At 34.8% G+C, this 16,945-nt stretch overlaps 1 protein-coding gene across 7 annotated transcripts in view; it reads left to right on the forward strand.

Annotated features, from left to right (window-relative positions):
- The window catches only part of NRG3 (neuregulin 3), a 1,028,669-nt gene that overhangs the window by 918,613 nt on the left and 93,111 nt on the right, over nt 1–16,945 (forward strand). The window lies entirely within an intron of this gene.

A 16,945-nucleotide genomic window follows, 5' to 3' on the forward strand; every position in this document is an offset into this window, starting at 1 on the left:
ATATATCCTGCAGCCAGGCAGGCATCAGATGTTGACTTCAGCTTCTCTCTCTGAGCTACCTACCTACCTACCTATTTGTGTATCTATTCATGTGTGTGTGGACTAATTTGTCTCTTAAGATTCAGTTATATAAAAATTGATATAACACACAATGTACACATTTATTGGCATACATTAGGCACTAGATTGTGTCCTTCCTTTCTGCATCCCCTTACATGTCGCACTGGGCCTCGGTGTAAACTGATCTGTGTGTTTGTGTGTGCATGTGATCATAAACCCTCAAGGATAGGGGGTACACAGCTCTGTGCTTAGGCAGCCGTCTCCCATGCTCGGCTGAAGACATCCCCTCTGTGCTCCTCTGCTGCTTTCTGGGGACATTTGCCAAGGAGGTGGTGTTGAGAGGAGCACCAGCTGCCCCAGGTATGGACCCTCACCCCTCCTAAGCTCCACATGTAAGCAAACTTTCTGCCTTGCATAGCCCAGGAAAATTACTAATCATCCACATAGAACAGGTGTTTGCATGCACGATATCATGGAAGTTCTCTTCTTTACAGAAATCGCACCTTACTCCCTGATCTTTTTGTCAGATTCCTCCAGGGGAGTTTTTGAATCCTGGATTGGTATCAAGTACCAAAGCATTTTATTTTATTATTTTTTAAAATATTTTTTCATTTATTTATTCAGAGAGAGAGAGAGAGAGAGGCAGGCAGCAACACAGGCAGAGGGAGAAGCAGGCTCCGTGCAGGGAGCCCGACGTGGGACTCAATCCCGGAACACCAGGATCATACTCTGGGCTGCAGGCGGCGCTAAACCGCTGTGCCACTGGGGCTGCCCTACCAGAGCATTTTAGGTCCAGCTTGGCTCACTAATTCTCCAACCTCATCTCCTCTGCGCATCCCATCCACACCCATTCAAACTCCCATTTGCTTCTTTGAACATATCATAGTCATTCTGTCTTTTCTGCATATGATTTCTTTCTGCTGCAGATTAAGGCCCACCAGTCATGTCTAGCAGGTCCTCAGATGTATATCTGCATTCCCAGTGTATCAGGTGCTTATGTCTTTAGGAGACACGGTGCCTCTGTGATTCATGTCTCTGTTTCCCCCAAATATTGTGAGATCCACAAAGGCCAGTATCATCCCATTACAGTGTCAGCTCAAAGTCTGAATGCCCAGAACCTTTGGCTGGTCAATGCAGAAATTCCATGTACTGCTAAAGCCTATGTCATATGTCATTGTATGTTGTCTTTCAGTATTGCCCTTTGGGCAACACTCTCAATAAAGTAGGACCTTGGGTAAAACTCAAGCTCCAATATCCAACAAACCAAGCATCAGATTCACTTTCAAGGATTAGCTCTATGTGGGTTTAACAAGTGTGGGTCAATAAGACTGAGTTATTCACCTATAAAATAGAGTATTGGTATATATCTCACAGGAATGTAGTTAGGATAAAATAAGGTGATGTATTTGGAAGAAAACAGGCATGTCTTTTTCCTAAAGTCATATTTACTTATGTAATTTTTGATGCTCCAGGATGTAGAAGACATAGTTTAAAAACCAGTTGGGAGGCACTTGGGTGGCTCACTCGGTTGAGCATCTGACTCTTGATTTTGACTCAGGTTTTGATCTCAAGGATCTCATAGGACCAAGCCCTACATTGGACTCTCTATGCTTAGTGTGGAGTCTGCTTATCCCTCTTCTTCTCTTCCACCCCTCTCCTCTATCTCTAAAATAAATACATAAAATCTCTAAAAATATATGGTTGGATGACATCACTAATCATCAGGGAAATGCAAATCAACATCACAGAGAGACATCATGTTATACCTATCAGAATGGCTAGAATCCAAAAGACAAGAAAAGCATGTGGATACACAGGACCCCTCATGCACTGTTGGTGGGAATGCAAACTGGTGCAGCCAATGTGGAAAACAGTATGGAGGTTCCTTAAAAAATTAAAAATAGAAATGCCATACGATCCAGCAGTTCCGCTACCAGATATTTACCCAAGGAAAATAAAAGCACTAATTTGAAAAGATATATGCACTCCTATATTTATTGCAACATTATTTATAATAGCTATAATAACATGGAAGCAGCCTAAGTGTCCATCAATAGATGAATGGATAAAGAAGGAATGGAATATAGAATATTACACAGCCATAAAAAGTGATGAGATCTAGCCATTTGTGACAACATGTATGGATCAAGAATATATAATGCTAAGTGAAATAAGTCAGAGAAAAGCAAATACTCTATGATCTCACTTCTATGTGGAATCTAAAAAATAAAAAAAGCAGAAAACAGAAACAGACCCATAGATACAGAGAACAAACTAATGGTTGGCAGAGGGACAGGGCCGGTGGATGGGCAAAATGTATGAAGCAGAGTAGGAGATACAGGCTTTCAGTTATGGAATAGATAATTCATGGGTATAAAAGGTACAACACAGAGAATATAATCAATGGTATTGTAGTAGGTTTGTATGCTGACTGGTAGTACTTATATTTTTAGTGAGTATAGCAAGGTGTACAAACTTATTGAATCACTATGTTGTACACCTGAAACTAATGTAACATTGTGTGTCACTTCAGTAAAAAAAAAAAAAAAAAAAAAAAAAAAAAAAAAAAATTTAAATTGAATTAAAAAGGTGGGAGGGGAACCTAGATGATGATAGATTGATTTATTTGAAATATGTTATCTAAGAAGACATGCTTTTTTTTTTCTTAATGAAAATTAAGAAATTATATTATTATAAAAAGGGGGGGCACATGAGTTGCTCAGTTGGTTGAATGTCCAAGTCTGGATTTCAGCTCAGCTCATGATCTCAGGCTCCAGGGATCAAGATCCTCATCTGGCTCCTCATTCAGCGGGAGAGTCTGCTGGAGACTCTCTCCCTCTGTCTTTGCCCCTCTCACCATGCTCTCTCTTTCTCTCTCTCTCTCAAATAAATAATTAAATGCTCTTTAAAAAAGAATTTTTTCTGATTACTATCAAATTTTATATATTTATAGGTGTGTTTTCCAACAGTTGCCCAATCAAACTCTTGTTCTATAAACAAGTGATGATCATAAATTTGGAGGAGGCCTCAGAGGTCCGATGGTTGAACTGTCCCTTTTAACTGGTCAGTTCATTATATTGAATGGAAGCCTGGCTCCCCGTGTAGCACAGTGTCATAAAGTCATAGATTTCTGGGATTGAATCTTTCTTCTTTTCATCACTGGTATTGCAACTTTGGGGTGCATTGATTTCCTTAGGTCTCAATTTTCTTGTTGCAAGACAGGGATAATAATAGTACATATTTCAATAACTCTTGGAATCATTAAAAGCAGCCTCTCCAGTAAACCTGTATCTGTACTCTGATGTATTCCTTCACTTGATAATCCATCTCATTCCTCAAGGCAATTATCATGGCCTATCTTATCAACATCTTACTTGTTATGATATTACTTTCAACTCTTTACTTCATGTGTACTTTTGTTGAAAAAAAAAAAAACTATGGCTCGTGAGGATCTCTTCAGAAGTCTAAACCTAGCAATGCCTGGATGGCTCAGCAGTTGAGCATCTGCCTTTGGCTCAGGTCATGATCCCAGCGTCCTGGGATCAAGTCCTGTATCGGGCTTCCTGCAGGAAGCCTGCTTCTCCCTCTGCCTGTGTCTCTGCCTCTTTCTGTGGGTCTCTCATGAATAAATAAGTAAAAACTCTTTAAAAAGTCTAAAGCTATTTTCAAGGTATTTTGAAATTAATATCAGATAATGGATGTCTTGCACTTGCCCATGTGCACAGTAAATGCTGTAAAATATCTTAATTTATCTATTCTTCTTCTTTGCACAAGATAATTCAGTTTATAATATAATTTGCATATTTTATCTCTATGGGGGGGCAGTTTTATTTTTCCCCAGAAATTTTCCCAAATATGCACATTTTATAAGGTGGAGATTATAGTGTGCAATCCTATCTTTTTTTATATTGTTGAGTTTTATTGGTATTGAAATTTTGTTTGGACTTACCTTGTAAATTGGCTTGACTTTATATTTGACTAAGAGATAGAAATACAATGCGATTGTGTTTAGTTTTATATATTTAGCTTTTAAAAATTCCCTTAAAATAAAATAAAGGTCATTTGTGTCATAAAGCTGCAGTTGTCTAATATAGTCTCTAGTCAAACAAAAGTATCTTGGGCTGCTTTAGGGAACGAGTCTAAGGCCGCCTTTTACTGGTTTCTGCTTATAGGATAGATTTACAAGGATAGCTTTTCAAAATGTAAGACTTTACATTTACTTCCAGCATTTGTCACCTTGGTTTTAACCCATTTTTCTGTCTCACAGGTAGAAAATACATAGCTATTTTTGTCTGTCATGTATTATAATAATGTAAACTTTTTCAGGCCTTCTTCTGGTTTTTGGATATGCGTGCTGGCAGGTGGAGAGCATACTGAGACACATGTGGACATTCTTTCATATTTATTGTTAGTTATAAAGATGGGATTTGCAATCTCAGAATTCCAGTGGCAGATTTCAAAATCATCTTTCTTTGGCTTAATGTTATGATAGGAAAATGTCTTCGATTTGGTAAAATGAAGCTTCTGTCCAATAATAATCTTTTATTCATAACTTTTTCTAAAGATTTTTTCCCCCTTCATGTGTGGCCGTGTATATATTTTACTCCTGAGGAATCACTGACTTTTCAAACAGAATTATGACAAAAGATGTAAAGGATGATGTCCTACTAGCTGAAGCATGAGCATTCAAAGAACCATCCTTGGAAAAGCTGGAGTTTTCTCTGAGGGTTGCAGTGTGTCTCCTGAGGGCTACAGCGATAGCACGTGCAGGGAGAGATTGCTTTATTATCCTCAATATCCTAGGAGGTGACATTGCTGTCAAGCTGCTGTTATTGAAACAGCCATTGGCCATGAATACTGTTATGCATTAGATATATTATGAACCCATTGCAATTTCTACCATTTTATAAAGCGACTAAATTCGTGAAACTTCCACTTATGTAACAACGAGACTTAAGTGATTTAACACTAAATATGAATTGTGTAACTTGTCAAAAAAATTTTTTACACAAAATATATATTGGAAGCCAATGGCAGTCTGATCACTGTCACATTCAGACTTTGAAGCAATAAGGCATTATAGACCATCTTTTAGGGGAAATTTACGAGATGTCACTTGGAAATGTATCCCCTTTTTAAACTTTGAAAGTGGTTAAGATCTGGTTCAGTTTGAGATTCTGACACACACAGATGCTAACTCATATGTATGAATATCTTTTATTGAAAATGCCATAAAAGCTTTTCTGTCCCTCTGTATTTTTCTATCAAAGATATTTTTTATGAAATAAAGATGATTTCATTTCCTTGGTTGCAACATTGTTTCATAGAGGACTGGAGAGTGGATTTTTTTTTCTTCTATCATCTATCTTCTTTTCATATGCTTTCCATTACCTATTTATCTTTTAAAAAAATGCCTTTTCTTCTCTTGGATCTCAACTCACCAGCAACACATTTCATAGATATGAATTTGAAAGTCCTTTTACGGGAAGGGACATATATTTTTGCAAGCCTGAACATTTTTTTAAAATTCAAATTGGGTCAAGATGTTTTGAGTGTTTTTTTTCCCATGGAATGAAAACTGTTTTAAATACTTTATATCCTTTTTTCCAACTGATGTATCGAATTGAAATAATATTCAGACCAACACACTAAGGGCACTTTGAGGTTTAGTATTGTCAGTACCATCAATTTATTGAAAATATTTCTGTGATTATCGATAACCTCAGAATGTATCATGGGTCAGAGGGATATGTGGGACTTTTGTGCCTGGAATCCAGATTCCTATATTTATCATGAACCCAAAGCGCAGCAATGTTAAGACTTGACCACGTTGACTCAAGCAGATAAAGGCAAAGCTGGGAATCAACATCAAGCATTTATTGGCTGCGTGCTGTGAGGAGCACTCATAACTTCATCCTCAAGGCTTTTACCTTCCATGGAAGCCAATTCAGATTTTCCATTCTTTTTAATTCAATGTTATTTACATCGAGATAGGTATGTAGTTGCAGTCCTTCTTCAATAAGATTCTATATGATTAGCCTTGAGATTTGATAACCCCTCTGTAAAACTGTTCTCATTAACAAAAAAGCTTTAGCACAGAAAGTGTTACTACCTCTCAGAAATGTCCTGGCAAATGTCTCATGCCCTCACTGTTTCATTCTGGCTGAAGATACGATACAGCAAGAGGCAGTTGTCCATATTCACAGATGCTGATATTGTATTCTTGCCTTTGTGGAGAGTCTGCAAGCTCATACTATTCTGCTTCATTCATCTGTGGTCCCTGTGCTCTTCCGAGAGGCGAGGATGTAGCAGGTTCTTATTAAATGCTGATGGAAGGCTCGATTTTCATAAGTAAGCTTTAATGCCTTGACAATACCCTAGCATCTTCTTCTATTACACTCCAAAGCGTTATTCTACAATTACAAAGACGATGTTTAAAATTCCTTCATATTGAGAAACCAAACTAAACTAAACAAAAAGTGTGGTTGAAAGAGTTTACACAAATTAGAAAGCACTTGGCTCTGAATTAAGTTTTCCCATTCCCTGCTGTATAGAGCAGATTGTTAGACTCAGCTTTCGTAAATGTGCTTGAACCAAAGGCTTTGTTTTACAATTTGCTCTAAGGTAATTAGAAAAATGTGCATGAAAGCATGACACATATAAATCGCCAGTCTATTCATCTGGATGTATTTTGTGTAGTTTGTATTTATAGCTCATTTTGTGAAGCCAGATTCACTGTATTGGAACAGACAAAGAAAGGTAAAGAGACTAGTATATTCCCAGCGACTGCAATGTGCTAGGCACAGTGCCAGGTACAGCACAAACTCTATCTCAGTTAATCTTCTGTGATGTAAATATTGCTACCCTCTCACAAATGAGGACATTGGACTATGTGAAAAACTGAGCATGTGGGGAATCAATAAATATATTCTTTCTTGTTGAACATATGCAGGTTTGATCAAAGCAATAACAACTTATATCCAAATAATTTGGGAGTATAAACACAAATTGAACACAGTTCACCTGGCTGAAACTCCAGGTATTTTTTACAAGGGCCATTTGCATTGTTGAGATATTTTGAATAAGACACGTTTATTTAAGTTACAATTTAATTTGCAATGATAAATTTATGGATAATTTTTTTAAAAATATAAAAACATCATGGCATCATTCTATAGCAACCAAAGACAACTTGTAAGAGCTCTTTTTGTGCTATTCTCCTTGACAAAATGAAGCCAGATGACTAGAAATTGTGAAAAGGCATAGACTGGCTCAATGAAATTGAACTTGGAGATAAATTCAATTTTGTATTCTAATATAGCATTTCCTAAAGTGTGTTCTTTAGAGATATTAGGAAGCCTTTTATAACACACACATACACATACACACACACACCCCTACCTCACTCTTATTATGATATAAAAAATAAATGGTTGTGTATGTACATTACAGAATTCCACAATCAAACACTTTGAGGAAATGTTGTGTTAAAGAAAATTAAACATTTACTTGTAAGTTTTATAAATTTTTATATCTATTAATATGACAATGTGCTTTGTGAAACTCCAAGGTGAAATGGAATATGCAGGGTCTCCAAATCTTCTTGATCATAAAAATCCTTTTACAAGGAATAATTAACTGTTGACTCTTGGAGTATTCGTACATTTGGGGAAATACTTATTCATTTATTTATTTAACAAAAAAGTTTAAGTACTTACTATACGTCAATCATTGTGTAGGCATTGGAGATGCAGAATGATTAAAACAGACCAAGATTCCCACCTTTATGGAGCTAATTTCCTAGTAATGGAGATAGAATGTAAACAAGACAAATACATAAAACATGTGGGACTTTGATGAGTCCTAAGGAGAAAAGAAAGTGGGGAAGAGGGTGAGAGTATCAGGTCAAGCTGTTGACCATCTAAATACGTCCCAGAGAAATTCTCACTGAGAAAGTAGCATTAAAGATTGAGCAAAAGAGCGAGCTAGGTGGATTTTTGGAGAGGACTTTTCTAGGCAGAGAAAAATTGAAATTCAGGAAAAAAAGGTCTGTGTGGCTGGAGCAGAGTGAGCAAGTCATAAGATAGGTGGTCAGAGAAATTATAGGGACCCAGATTAAGTAGGTCCTTGTAAGATATACAAGGAATTTGAGTATGAATGAAATAAGAACCTCTTGGAGAATTTTGAGCACTCGAGCAATGAAATCTGTCTTATGGATGATTTTTTTTGAGAAAAGCCAGCTGTCAGAAGGAGAGCAGATCAGGTCTGTAGGTAGGTAGGAGGCTGTTGCAAGGATCCAGAGGTGAAATCATGGTGACCTGCACAAAGATTTCAGCAGTGGAGCAGGTGAACTTGATTCAGATTCTGGATCTATACTGAAGGGTGACAGTATTCTGGATTTCTTGATAAATCAGACATTAGATTTGAAAAAGAGCAATCAGTGATGATTCCAGAGCTTTAGACTCAGTAACTGGAAAGATAGTTTCTACCTCTTGTAATGGAAAGGACCTTGAGGGACGGTTGAATATTACGAGTTCATTTGTAGACATAATTTTGAGATGCTTTTCAGATATTCATGTTCAGAGTTTGGTTTGGCAGATGGAATACTAAAGCACATAGTCAACATCACCCAGTGGGGCAGTTTGTATAAAGCACATGGGAATTCCAGAATTAGAATGGTCTAGATTTAAGGGACTGATCCTAATTTACAGAACCTTCAACATGAACTAAAATCCTGTAAGCTAACTAAGTGTTGTTATGCTCCTGGCAGAAACAAACCAATAGAAAAAAAAGAGTGGAGAGGTTGAGGAGGTTGCAAAATCACTAAAGCGGTTCTCATTCAACGCTTATTGGGAGCTAGAAGGTGGAGTTAATAGTAAAGCAGCAGTGATGCTGCTGGGTGCTTTGAGATGGCTTAACAATCCTTCTGAAGGAATCTCAATAGGAGCTTGTCTCAAGAGTCCTGTTGATGAGCAGCACTCTACCCTCAACATCTTCAATTAAATCAGCCTTAGAGGAGTCATTGCTGGCCTATAGATCTTCTGTTTTGACAAAGATAGCTTGTGACATCACTGTCAGTCTGAAGGACTTCTATTTTGAGACCAGTGACAGCTAACCAGGAAAGCCAATAGTCTAAGTGAATTTAATAGACTCTATTCGAACGCGGCTTGGGTTGCTATGGAAATCTTATTAGAAAATATAAGGAATATACATGATCTTCCTTCTAGGCTGTTTTTTCCTAAACTTCAGTTCCTTTATGTGTTAAAAATGTTTTTTTTAATTGTGAACATAAAGAGAAAGTGCATAAAACAAATGTGAAGCTTCAACATTTTATTATAAAGTACAAATTCACGTAGCCAGACAGCTCAAGGAAAGAACCCTACTGGCTATTTAGAAGCCAATCACTTGCCCCTTCCAAATCACAGCACTTTTATCCCCTCAAAAATAAAAACAATCGATATCCCATTATGGTTTCCATTTTCTAGCTTGCATTTAGTATTTTACCATCTGAACACTATGATTTAGTCTGATTCATTGTATATTATAGATACATATATATGAATATATATTCATTGCATGAATATAATTTATCCATTCTAAGGTTCACTGGTCTTTGTTTTTTTTTTTTTCTAGTTTTAGAATATTATAAACAATTCTGCCTTGAACATTTCATTAGCTGCCTTTGGACAAAAGTGTATTTATTTCTATTTAATATTATTGGGACATATGATATGCTTATCTTTATAGTTAATAGATAACATAAACTGCTTTTGTTGTAGTGGTCTTGTTTGTCTTTTATTTTCTTGAAGAGACTGAACTGATTTACATCCCAACCAGAATTGTGTAAGAATTTCTGTTATTTTATATTCTCCTCCACATCTGAAATGGTCCCTAGTTTTAACGTTTTGCCATTCTATTTTTATGGTAATGGTATCTCGTTTTTCTTTCCCAAAAGAGAGTTTAAACACATTTTTAAAAAAGATTTTCTTTCTTTCTTTCTTTCTTTCTTTCTTTCTTTCTTTCTTTCTTTCTCTCTCTCTCTTTCTTTCTTTCTCTCTCTCTTTCTTTCTTTCTTTCTTTCTTTCTTTCTTTCTTTCTTTCTTTCCCTTGATAGCAAGTGGGGGAGGGGCAAAGGGAGAGGGAGAGAAAGAACTTCAAGCAGACTGTGCTGAGTGTGGAGCTTCAGCTGGGGCTCCATCCCATGACCCTGAGATCATGACCTGAGCTAAAATCAGGAGTCAGATGCTCAACTGAGTGAGCCATCCAGGCACCCCAAGATTGATCACATTTTGGGCACATCATGTTTCTTTGATATTTGGATAACCTGTTTGTGAAGTATTTGTTATATCTCTTACTCATTTTTAATGTATTTTCTTATTAGCGTCTTAGACTCTTTATATAACATGTATTTCATGGCTTTATAATAAGTGTATTTTTCATAGATCAAGTAAGCGAAGCGTAAGCTTCCTTTAAAGTGCCCTAGTTATCCCTGGCTATTTTCATTTCCATATATATTTTGTAATCAACTAGTCATCTTTTATATAGGAAGAAAAATAAAACTTATTCTGACTTTTATGGAAATTATATTAAATCTACAGATGAATTTAGAAAGTAAATTGGTAAACATTGGTAAATTTTTAGATATTAAATTTTCTAATACGTGGTCATAGTATAGGTCTCCATTGGTTTGGCTCTTCTATAATTTCTCTCAGAACTGTTATAGATGTCTTCCTAGAGGTTTGGCACATTTTGTTAGATTTATCCGTTGACATTTAAATTTTTGGTGCTTTTGAGAATGATACTGGTTTTTAAATCTCATTTTCTCTTTTTGTTGCTACAAATTCAATTGATTTTCACCTATTGACTTTATATCTAGTAACCTTGCTATACTTTTTACTTCTGATAATTTATCCAGTAGTAAATTAGTTTTTACTAATTTTGGATTGTCTTTTAAATTATGTAATGTGAATAATATGTTTTCTTCATTCCTTAAATATTTTAGTGTTTATTTTCTTTCCATATGGGCTAGACTTTCCTGTACAGTATTGAGTAAAACAGTTATAGTATGTTTCATTTTATTATTCACAATCTCAGAATGGAAACTTTTAACATTTTACCATTAATTATTGATGTTTGCTAATGGCCTTGTTGCTACCTGCTAACACAATAAGAATATTTTCTACTTCTACTGTGCAAAGATTTCTTAATTATCAATTTCTACAAAATTTTACAGAAGATTTTTTTCTAAGTCTATTGAAAGCATCATATGCTTTATCTTTAGTTTATTAATGTAATGACTTAAATTGATTAGTTTGTAAGGGTTAAGCCTGTATTACATTTCTGGAATAATATCCAACCTGTTTGTGATATATTATCCTTTTTTAATACTGCCAGATTTAAGTATTCTGTTTTAAGGGTTTTTTTTTCCATTTACATGTATAACTATAAATTGTGTCTTATATTACTCTAAATAAATCAAGAGGATTGACTAATTGTAGACTTTTTTAGATCTGAAAACAAAATTCCTAAGTTCAGCCAGAAGAAGGCAAGTAAGGAATAGGAAAGGAAAGAGAAAAAAAAAAAGGAAAGAGAAAACAATAGAAAAAACAAAGGAGCTTCAAATAGAAAAATATAAAACATATATAAAAAATATTTTATAAATAAATTTCAAAAATACTAAGTAATCATAATTAATGGAAACACACACACATGCACACACACTGCAAATAATAACCAGAATAATGCTGAAGGAGTATTATTTATACTAGATAAAATAAAATTTGAGGCAACTTTATTAGATAGAAGATTCTTATAACATGCTACTTAAGAAGGAAGATAAAAATTGTAAAGTGTAGCTCACAATACAATCTCAAAATATATGAAGGGAAATGTATATCTCTACATATCTACAATATTGATAGATTATAAGACGAATTTAAATATTTAGACTATAAAAGGGAATCTTAACACACCTCCCTGGTTTCTTTGATCAAAGAAACAAACAAAAAACTCAAGTACTTGTATGCAATATAAACAATGCAATTAACAAATTTGATTTAATGGATATATAATGAATATTATACTCAACATTTGGAGAATATGTCTTCTTTCCAAAAACATATCTAACATATATATTTTTTAAATCTAGTATTTGCAAATGTCTTATCAGGTAAAAGGCTAGTATCCAAAATCTATAAAGAACTTCTCAAACTGAACATTCAAAAACCAAAAAATCCAGTCAAGAGATGGGCAGGAGACATAAACAGGAAATAAACATATTTCTCCAAGGAAGACATACAAATGGCCACCAGATACATGACGAAACACCCAACATCACTCAGTATCAGGGAAATACAAATCAAAACCACAAAGAGATACCACCTCACACCAATCAGAATGGCTAAAATGAGCAACTTAGGAAATAACAGATGTCGGCGAGGATGAAAAGAAAGGGGAACCCTCTTACACCATTGGTAGGAATGCAAGCTGGTACAGCCACTTTGGAAAGCAGTACAGAGGTTCCTCAAAAAATTAAAAATAGAACTACTCTAAGACTCAGCAATTGCACTACTAGGTATTTATCCAAAGGATACAAAAATAGTGATTCAAAGGGGTACCTGCACCCCAATGTTTGTAGCCAGATATGTACACAATAGCAAAACTATGGAAAGAGCCCAGATGTCCATCAACAGATGAATGGATAAAGATATGGTATGTATGCACACATGTGCGTGCACACACACACACACACACTGAAATATTAGTCATCAAAACAATGATATCCTGCCATTTGGAGCGACAAGGATAGAACCAAAGGGTATTATGCTAAGCAAAATAAGTCAGTAGAGAAAGACAAATACCATATGATTTCACTCATGTGTGGAATTTAAGAAACAAAACAGATGAACATAGGGGAAGCAAAGGAAAAATAAAATAAGATGAAAATTGAGCAGGAGGCAAACTATAAGAGATTCTTAACCATATGGAACAAACTGAGGGTTGCTGGAGGAGAGATGGGTGGGGGGACAGGGTAACTGGGTGATAGAGATTAAGGCACTTGATGTAATGAGCACTGCATGTTATATGCAATTGATGATTCACTAAATTCTACCTCTGAAACTAATAAAAAAAAATCTAGCCCATAATTCTAGTCTCAACAAATTTTAAAGATTTAGTGTTATGAATACTATATTTTCTAATCACAATGTGAACAAGTTAAAAACCAGTAAAAAAAAAAAGAGGATCAATTCTATTTCTCATAATTAGGACTTCAACACACTTATAATTAATTTTAGATCATAGAAGAAAATAAAAATATTCCACATGAAAATGTGTAGGATGAAGCTAATGCCAAACTAAGAGGTAAATATATTGATATTTCTTATATTAGAAATCCAAAAGTTCTGTGAAAGGAACCAAACATTCTACCATAAGAAGTTAGAAAATATAAGCCAAAATAAATCTGAAAAGTATACGTAATATAAAGGACAGAAGAAACAAATAATATTTAAAAGTTATCACACAAAAGAGAGGATTGAAAGAGCCAAAAGTTGGTTATTAAAAATTTATCCTAAAGAAAAAAATTACCCTGCTCAGCTGACTTTGAAATTGATTTCTTTGTAATATACCAATGACAGATAATTGAAACTTAGCCTCTTTGAGAATTGAAAAGAGAAAACACTCCAAAATTTAAGTGGCTAGTGTAACCTTAATGCCAAAACCTAACAAAAGTACAAGTAAGGAAAGCACAGAGTAAACCCAGCAAAGTATACAAAACGTCCTAGCACTTGACTAAGTTTTGTTTACTTCTGGAATGTAAGTTTGCTTTAATATTAGTACATGTACAATACACCATATTAAAAGAACAAAGTAGGAAAAAAATGGTAACTCTGAAAGCAACAAAACCAATCAATGAGCCTATCATGATTAAAAAAAAAAAAAAAAAACACCTTCAGACTAAGAGTAGATGGGAACTTTCTTTTTGATAGAGGGCATTTAAAAATCCTTAACATATATTGTATCTGATGGAACTCTTGCAAAATGTCCCTTTGGCATCAGAAACAAGACCAGATGCCCATGACCTTTATTCTTGTTTAATACTGTATTAGAAATTTATTGTCAGTGTAATAAAACAAGAAAAAGAATAATAAGGAAGTTTAGAATGTTGTCATTACTTGACAATGATACTATACCCCAAAAGAATCTGCAGATGACTTTTAAAATTAATAAAGAATTTAGCAAAGTTGTTGGATAAAACCATTAATATAAAAAAATCAGTTACATTGTTATATAATTTAAAAAGACATATTTACTCTATAAGCAAATAACATAAATTACAAGTAAATCTAACAAAAGATATTTAAAAAATGGAGTTTTGGTGTTCTTGTTGTTGTTGTTAAGTTTTAAGGAAATAAGGACAAAAGGGCAAAAATAGACAATATATGTGAAAAATAAGATAGGGCATTTACCCTGCAGGTATCAAGAGTTAGCTCTATCAGTTAAGACAGCAGCATATCAGTGCAGGGTCAGTGGAAGAAAGGAAAAACATAAGCACTGACTCTAGCATATATGGAAATTTAAATCCCAACAAAGAGGCAACTATAGATCAGTTGGCTAAGGAAAGACAATAAAATAAATAATAATAGGGCAATTGGATATTTGGAAGGAAAAATATAAACTGCACATCTCCATTTTTCTATACTGTCGAATAAGTTCATACTTGTATTATATACTTAAATTAGAGAAACAAATTTATACTTTTCTTAAAAAGCAACATAGAAACAAAATAATTAATGATCCTGGAGTAAGGAATTATTTGTTAACCAGGGCATAAAAATCCTATCTTTGGAAGCATAATAAAATTTATCGCATAAAACTGAAAACCTTGTTTATGTCAAAACACAACTTAAAAGAGCAAAAACAAAAGTCACACACTAGGCTGAGACATTTTCACTACATACAGCAAATTTGTAATTAGTATTCTACAGATTAATATGAAAATGGCAGAAACTCCAATAGAAAAATGAACATTGATATAAAAAGAAAGTGCAATAGCCTGTAATATATGAAAAGATGTTCAATATAATCTCTTGTTTCAGAAATATGTATACAAGTTAGAATGAGATATTTTCACCATCAGCCTGTTAGATAAGATAGAATAAAATGGACTTAATTAGACTCAAATAGACTCAACTTGACTAGACCAACTAGACTAGGCTAGACCAGAATGGAATAGAAAATTGGATATAGTTTGATGTTGGAACAACAGGATATCTCACTCACCATTGCCAGTGTAATTCCATTCTTACTCATATGTCATAAAAAAGTCTTGCACATGTGCTCTAGGAGGTATATATGAAAGTTCATGATATTGTTCATAGCAGCCAAAACATAAAAAGAATCCAAATGGCCATAATTAATAAAATGGATAACTAAATTTTGGTGTAATCAACTACTCAATAGAGTATCATGCAGCAACCAAAATAAAGAATTGCCAAAACATGAGTCATCATGGATAAACTTCAAAGAACAATAATATTGAAAATAAAAAATCTAGATACTAATACTAATATTTTATTTATTTAATTGAAGCAGTATTTTTCTAGATATGTCTCCTGATACAAAGGAAACAAAAGCAAGAATAAACTGTTGGGACTACGTCAAAATATAAAGTTTCTGTACAGTGAAGGGAACGATCAACAAAACTAAAAGGCAACCTACAAATGGGAGAAGGTATTTGCTAATGACATATCTGATAAATGGTCAGTATCCAAAATAGATAAAGACTTATACAGCTCAACACCCAAAAGACAAATAATCCAATTTAATAATTGGGCAGAAGACATGAACAGACATTTCTCCAAAAATGACATCCAGGTGGCCAACAGACACATGAAAATTTGTTCAACATCACTCATCCTCAGGGAAATGCAAATCAAAACTACATTGAGATAGCACATCACCCCTGTTAAAACAGCTAAAATTCTTAAAACACAAGAAACAATGAGTGTGGCAAGGATGTAGAGAAAAAGGAACCCTCTTCTCTGTTGATGGGAATGCAAACTGGTGCAGCCACTGCAGAAAACAGTATCGTTTCCTCACAAAGTTAAAAATAGTTCTTTCCTACAATCCAGCAATCACAGTACTGGATATTCACCCTCTGAATACAAAAACTTTAGAGATGCCTGGGTGGCTCAGTGGTTGAGTGTCTACATTCAGCTCAGGGTATGATCTTGGGATTTGGGTTCAAGTCCCACATTGGGCTCCCTGGGTGGAGCCTGCTTCTCCCTCTGCCTATGTCTCTGCCTCTCTCTGTGTCTTTCATGAATAAATGAGTAAATCTTTAAAAAAATACAAAGACATTAATTCAAAAGGATACATGGACCCCTATATTTATTACAGCATTATTTATTGCAGCCAAGATATGAAAGCAACCCATGTGCCCACTATTGGTGAATGGATAAAGAAGATGTGGTATTGATGAATGGATAAAGAAGATATATATATATATATATATATATATATATATATATATATATATATATATATAATGCCATAGGAAAGAATGAAATCTTGCCATTGCAACAACAGGGCTGGAGCTGAGGAGTATAATGCTAAGTAAAATCAGTCAGAGAAGGACAAATATCATATGATTTTACTCATATGTGAAACTTAAGAAACAAAGCAAATGAGCAACATGGAAGAAGAAGGAGAGGGAGAGAGAAATTAAGAAACAGACTCTTGGGGATCCCTGGGTGGCTCAGCAGTTTGGTGCCTGCCTTTGGCCCAAGGCATGGTCCTGGAGTCCCAGGATCCAGTCCTGTGTCCAGCTCCTACATGGAGCCTGCTTCTCCCTCTGCCTATGTCTCTGCCTCTCTCTCTCTCA

This window comes from Vulpes vulpes, chromosome 4 (assembly GCF_048418805.1).
Source record: "Vulpes vulpes isolate BD-2025 chromosome 4, VulVul3, whole genome shotgun sequence".
In the NCBI taxonomy this organism is placed as follows: Eukaryota; Metazoa; Chordata; class Mammalia; order Carnivora; family Canidae; genus Vulpes; species Vulpes vulpes.